Genomic DNA, 6,968 nt, shown 5'->3' with positions numbered 1-6,968 from the left:
CATGAATATTTTTCTAGATCCGCCCCTGGTACACTGTAAAAAGAAAACTTGACATTTACGTTAACATTTGGGCTGCTGTGGTTGTCAGAACTTGACCGTTAAAGTATGGTAAAATATATTACAAATTACAGTTGGTTGGCATAGAGTTTACTACTCCTAAGGATGTCATGAGATGCTGACTTTTCAACATACAAAAGTGTGGCATTCAGAGGGNTTTTCCTCCATACCCAAGTCTCTTAAAAAGGGGCTGCAACGGATCTGATACAGACTGATCCAGATTTGAACACTTCTATGACGTCACAGAAGTGGCGCATTGCGCCACTTCTGTGACGTCATAGAAGTGTTCAAATCTGGATCAGTCTGTATCAGATCCGTTGCAGCCCCTTTTTAAGAGACTTGGGTATGGAGGAAAATAGAGAGGGTTATGTTTTCTGACACTTGGTGAGTTCCCTGGAACACCGGGGACAAATATTCATGTATAAAAGACGTACAAAAGTGCATTTTGCATGCTGGGTCACCTTTAAATATAAATATATAAGGTGGCAAACATCATTTAATGAATTTTAACTGAAAAATAACTGAATGAGTTTGTTTCACTCTTAGACCAGCAGGGGTACCAAAACTATGCAGACTGCTGCAATAAGTACATTAATTAACTGTCTCATCGATGTTTGTCATTCCTATCAGCTGCCAATCACTGTTATGATTCACATATTCAGTGTTATTATTAAATAAACTATATATTTTGGAGGAGTTAATGATGAATGTTCCTCAAGATGCTTGCTCACCCTTCTTCAAATTTGAAAGACAAGTAATTACTATCATAAATCAAAAGAATCAAAGGAACAGTTCAGCGCCACCGCCACACAACTTCATTGCAAACAGTTACAACCTTGACTTTACATCAGAAAGAACAAACATTAAAGAAGTGAGTAACTGCATCAATTAGGGTTAAAAAACGTGTATTCAGCTAAAACATACATCGCTGCAGTTATTATCCAGTGGAAAGTCCTTACCTACTGGCCTAGTTAAATTAATTGGCTGGGCAGTGTAGTTTTACACACCGTCTTATTTGACTTTCTCAGGACTTGAAACTGTTTTTTGGGGGCAGAGCCCCACAAAGAAGAAAAATATTATACACGCGTAAGGTCATCATCTTAACAGTTTATTATTCTCATCGACTCATCCGTGAGCAGAGCATTAAGTTGGCATGCCTATAACAGCTGAATTTGTAGGTAAAATGTTGAGGAGTAGAGACGTTTTGCCACTTCAAAGACATGTAGGCTATTCATAACTTTAGTCCAACCCATCTAGTGTAATTTTATATGTTCTTCTTCCAATAGGAGGGGTTGCCACCACCCATAAGTATTTTTTCTAAGTCCAACATCTGGCTGTCAAAGAATGCCAAATCCTGGCTGCAAGTAAAGGAAGCTGCTGGGTGGACCTGCAATAACATAAAAGACCATTATGTACATTTTTGAGTGACGTTGATCTATTGCCTTTTCCAGTAGAGGACCTTACACTTGGTAAGACTCAAAGACAGAGGTGGCAGAGCAGCTGGGTTTACATTCGCTGTTATGGCCCTTGTTCGGTGACAGATGCATAATGCCATAACAAGTCAGTGACAAGTGATGCTGCAGCAAAACCTCACGGTTGCTTCAGATCAGAGGAAACTCAACCACTGAGATAATCAAAAGCTAAGTGTGTGGGTGTGCATGTATGGGGAAAGTGTGCGTTTTTCGGCTTGTACTCGTGCATGATTGCTGCACGTGCACCCGCCTAAAGCTGATAGGCAGAGCAGCATGTCTGGAATCATTTAAACAGAGTGAGAACATTCCCGCATGTGGAAGCATTCCTCCCAGTAGGAGTGTCATTGTTTCCAAAGAAAGTTTTGCTTTGACTCAGGTAGAAATGTTTCCTATTTCATTTTTTCCTGTCAGCTATAAAGTCTACACAAAAATGCTAGGAATTAATCCATTCAGAAGGAAACCATGACTGTGCTGATTAAATAATTAGGATCGATAACCCAGTTTAGTGAGACTGAGGAAAATACATGCAATAATATCATGTCTCTGTACGTCAGGGATACATATTTTGATTACATTTCCTGTAAATAGTATTCAGAATGAGTAACATTTACTGTAGGAAACAACATTACATTACATCACATTACATTGAATTTAGCTGACGCTTTTATCCAAAGCGACTTACAATAAGTGCGTTCGACCGACAAAATACAAACTTGAAGAAAACAGAATCATATAAGTACATCAGGTTTCATAGAGCTAAAACATTTCAAGTGCTACTCAACTGGCTTTAGATAAGCCAGTCCTTTATTAGTATATAAGTGCTTTGTTAATAGTTTTATCGCTCGAAATGGAGTCGAAAGAGATGAGTTTTCAGTCTGCGCCGGGAGATGTGTAAGCTTTCTGCTGTCCTGATGTCAATGGGGAGCTCATTCCACAATTTTGGAGCCAGGATAGCAAACAACAGAAGCATTGTACTTCTGAGACAAAGTGGATACAAATTCCGAACTTTTGTGGTTGTATAAAGAATGAGACTGGTGTTATTTTATAATTGTTTTCTTGTCAAAAATCCTTTCAAAACCCCCAAACCAAAATGTGTTCAATTCAATTTCTCTCTGACTTCACTCGTCTGTCACACTCAGCCCCAAGCACTGGTCCCTACTAAGATAAAAACACAGTCATTTCTTTAGAGAGCTGTTTAAAAGCTAAGGAAAATTTGTTGAGGACTATTTTCAGAGGAGGATCAATACACATTAGGGTGCTCCAATGAGTAATACTCAGCAGGATAGTGTATATGGGCATGGACTCAATGTAAACTCCAGTGCCCAGCTAATAATAAAAATAATAAAAGTCAATAACGTGGTGTCCCTTTCTATCAGCTGTGCACCGTTATGGTGTAAATACAGCCTATCTACCAATTGGATCAATATAAAAGTAAGTCGAATTAGTGTTGATACTGCAAGGAGACGTATTGTGTGAAAATAAATGTAAGATGTTGTTTAATTGCTTATATATTTATGATCCACGTCACATTTTCAGTTTTGGCGGCAGTTCTTCCTGTTTGTCTAGAAGTCTTCTCGGCAGATTTGTAATATTTAATGCAGCCGAACCGTGTATTACAATGCCGTTATGTGATGACTTTCAAAGAGAAAAGCAAGCACACTCGGAATAAAGTATTATTTCATTTTTTTTAAATGTTTTCGGATTTCACATCGCATAAACACCATATCCCAACGTGCATTGCGGCTCAACCATCCAAATCACCGAGCTGAGGATCTTGCCTACGTCTGTTTCCGGTATTGTTTTTGACAGATGTATTTTGTTATAAACACATTCCTTCACATTTAAATTTAAATGTACATTAAAGTATTTCGTGAGGCATTCTAAAATGTTTTTAAATATAACTACGGTTCTAGTTGAAGAGTTTGTAAATGAACATGAAGCCAAGTTGTTGCCTGGCAACGCAATCGCACAACGTCACGTCCGTTAATTCCACAACCGCACACATAGATTAACATCGATTTAATACATAAATGTAGCCTTTGTTTCTGCTAAAAGAGGTGTCGACTAGCTGGGGCAACAAGAAAATCGGCGAAATCGAGTGTGACTATTACAAAATAAATCATTATTATATTAATATTGACAATAACAACCGACCGTCATGGTACAGCATTTGCTTGGCATTTCCGGGTATTTGGGCCATGTCAACAATACCGTGTAACTGTCACGTTTGAAGGGACGAAATCGTGACATCTTCAAGTCTCCCAGTAGGGTAAATCGTCACATGTTCACGTCTTGCCGTGATACCGGGTTGGTTTAAAAGCTATGGAAATTGTACATTTGTTGAGGACTATTTTCAGAGGAGGATCAATACACATTAGGGTGCTCCAATGAGTAATACTCAGCAGGATAGTGTATATGGGCATGGACTCAATGTAAACTCCAGTGCCCAGCTTCCTACAAATTAATGAACATGTCACCCAGTGCAACATTGTGGCTCATTAATGCCTATTTAATAGTTTCTGGAAAACAATGGAGCTCTGTGGCACAGAGGAAAAAGCCTAAGATCTGGTTTTACTCTTCGTGTGTAGTTTTGGCATTACCTAAATATATCACCACCATTATCCTTTTAAAATGTAGATATTTGAGTAACAGTTCTTGGATATAACATACGTGTGTTAACCCGTTTGTTTTGCTGACCACTGAGCGTGCTTTATTTTTTGCTGATATACAGAATTACAGAATACTATCATCTCATTATTACGATATACAGTATTTATTCAAGTCAACTGCCAAATAAAGTCAAATAATACGTTTTATTTAATATTTAGTTTCTTTTTCGGAATAATGTACAGTACACACTTTAATGCAAATGCTTCAGTAGCCAACACTTTGAAATGTTCAAGTTACTACCAACCATTGATTATGATTTTCTCCATTTATTGACCAGTTAAGGATAGCCAAAAGACACCACAGTGTACACTAGCTTTGCCTTTCTGAATTCTGCAATAGTCCTTCATGTTACATTTTAGCATCATTATACTACCTTCTAAAAGTTTTAGTTTAACAATCTGAATTTCATTAAATCCCCAAATAATTTTCTTGAGACTCATAGCTAGTTTAAAGCCATATATGCACCACTTTGAGCAAAATGGGCAGTGGCCCTGACTCACACCCCTCTCACATGTACGGCTCTCCCTGCGGTGGCACGGGCGGCCAGCCACATAGTTGCCTGTGGTGAAGGCCCTGCACAGGCAGCACTGGAATAGAAGTTTATTACTGGCCACCAAGTAAAGCCCTGCTCACCAAATTGATACCTTGGAACAAATATAACGTAGAAAATCACATGTACGCATAAACTGTGAAGCAAATGCGCACCCTTGCACGACTAAGCTCATAGATGGAGACGTACGCTCGCAACGCACACATACATAGAAAGTTAAAGGCTATACTTTGAAAGTTCCTTTTGAGGTGCAAGTGGGTGAGAAATGTGGGCATATTGTTCAGTCTCTAACATTCACCAGTTCAGTGAGGAGAGAAACCTAAAAATAAGATGCGAGATTGAAGGTTTTCTTAAAGATTGAGAGGAATAATGAAAAGGATAAGAATAACAGTCACGAGTGACATATGTGTGAATCTTAGACTTACACAAATCCTAAAGAATCCTTTTATCCTATCTGTTTTATTGAGGGAAAACCTTTTCAAGGGTTTTGAAGAAAGCTCTTACTCTGATGAATAAATCAGATGTAAATGTGACAAGTGTATGTCAGTGTAATTTAAGACATGATGTCACATCAATGCCTTATAGCTGCAGCTATGTTACTGAAACCACTGTTACCAACATTTCCCAATACTAGGTGGTTTTGTCAGACAAGCTTCAGAAATGTGCTACACACACACACTTAATCACGGTCTTGAATAAGGTTTGGCTGCAAACGTTTGGCTGAAGCTTCATCACACTCAATAAAGAAGCGAAAACAATGGAGTGACTTTTATTGGACCATTCGGAACTTCAGACAACGTGGAAGTTCTGATAATTACAAATCTGATTTGCGTTAGAGACTGTGACATTTGAAAACAAGCTTGACTTTAAACTGGACTCACAAAAAAGGTCAATAAAGCTATTTTTATGTCTTAGCCTGGCCCATTACTGTTGAGGAGGCTTTAACAACCCGAGCATGGTCTATTTTTCGCTGTAAGGAGTAATTTGTTTTCACTTAAAGGAATAGTTTGGATGTTTTAATGGGGTTGTATGAGGTTCTCCATGGTTAGTGCATGGGGTCAGCATGCCCCAGTTTGGTAAAACCAACGGGAGTACCGGCGCAGAAGCAAAGTGTGTTGATCCTCCAGAGCAATCCAGGGATATTAGCCACCTTAAGAAAACAAAATGTTAGTTTGAGTTTATGCTACAATATATTTAGAATATTCCTCTTTGCCTTACCGTTAGATCTTTCTAAATATTATATTTCTCTCTAATCATATTATACTATTTATCGTCGTGAAACCCTCATAAACAATATTGGATATATTGCCTTTAAAACATGTATTCCCCCCTTTAGATGGAAATGTGGTACCTTTGTGATCCCCTGACTTTCCATCTAGCGCCATCATCAGGTCAACATTTTCAACGTGTCCAATCCTTTGATTTATGACCAAGCTTATTAAGTTTCTATTAGCCTCAGCTGCACTTAGTGCCTATAGTGCTAATCAGCAAACGTATTCCAAAGCCCCGCTGTGCTTTGCCTCAGAGAGCTGCTAGGCTGTTGATTTCTTTTTAAATGTAAAAAAGGGGAAGTATTTCTTCCCACATAGTTATATCTCAGCAGGATAGCAAAGGCTTCAAAACAGCATTTAAAAAGGACAGAATATACTTGTTGAGCTTGGAAATGAATGATTTATAACAATCCTTTAAATTATATGTAATACAATGTACAAGCTAGTCTGTTTACTATATCAAAAATAATCTGTAAAAAAAGTATGACTGACTTACTGTACAGAAAGTGCACACATTGAGTTAGAGAAATGTACAGAAATCCCTTTTATTTTTTGCTTCTTTTGTCTTTATACACTGCCTTTCTTTACTATATGCTTTGGCAACATATTCCAGATATAATGCCAGCAAAGTAAACTGATATTAAAAGGGTGACTGAAAAACAGAAATCTTTGGCAAACCTCTGTCCTCTGGGAGCTTTTAGAGTCAATAAACGTTCTGCCCACTTCCAGGCTGCAATGGTGGAGTCACTGGGCACAGGATCAATGAGTTCTCCTCCCTCTGCTTGACGAGGTGAGCCTAATTTGGAACCAAGGGGTTTTTCTAATTGTCGGTTTTGTTTGCTAAGCAGTTTGGCTTTCATTCAGCAAGTCCATAGAGAGACCCCTAGTGTTGGAAACCTAGAACTACATCAATCGGTCAAAGCTTGGTGTTTATGGTGTGTGAAGGTC

The sequence above is a fragment of the Notothenia coriiceps genome, unplaced genomic scaffold, assembly GCF_000735185.1.
Source record: "Notothenia coriiceps isolate Sejong01 unplaced genomic scaffold, NC01 NC01_scaffold00026603, whole genome shotgun sequence".
NCBI classification, from domain to species: Eukaryota; Metazoa; Chordata; class Actinopteri; order Perciformes; family Nototheniidae; genus Notothenia; species Notothenia coriiceps.
Note: the sequence above shows the minus strand (reverse complement) of the source record.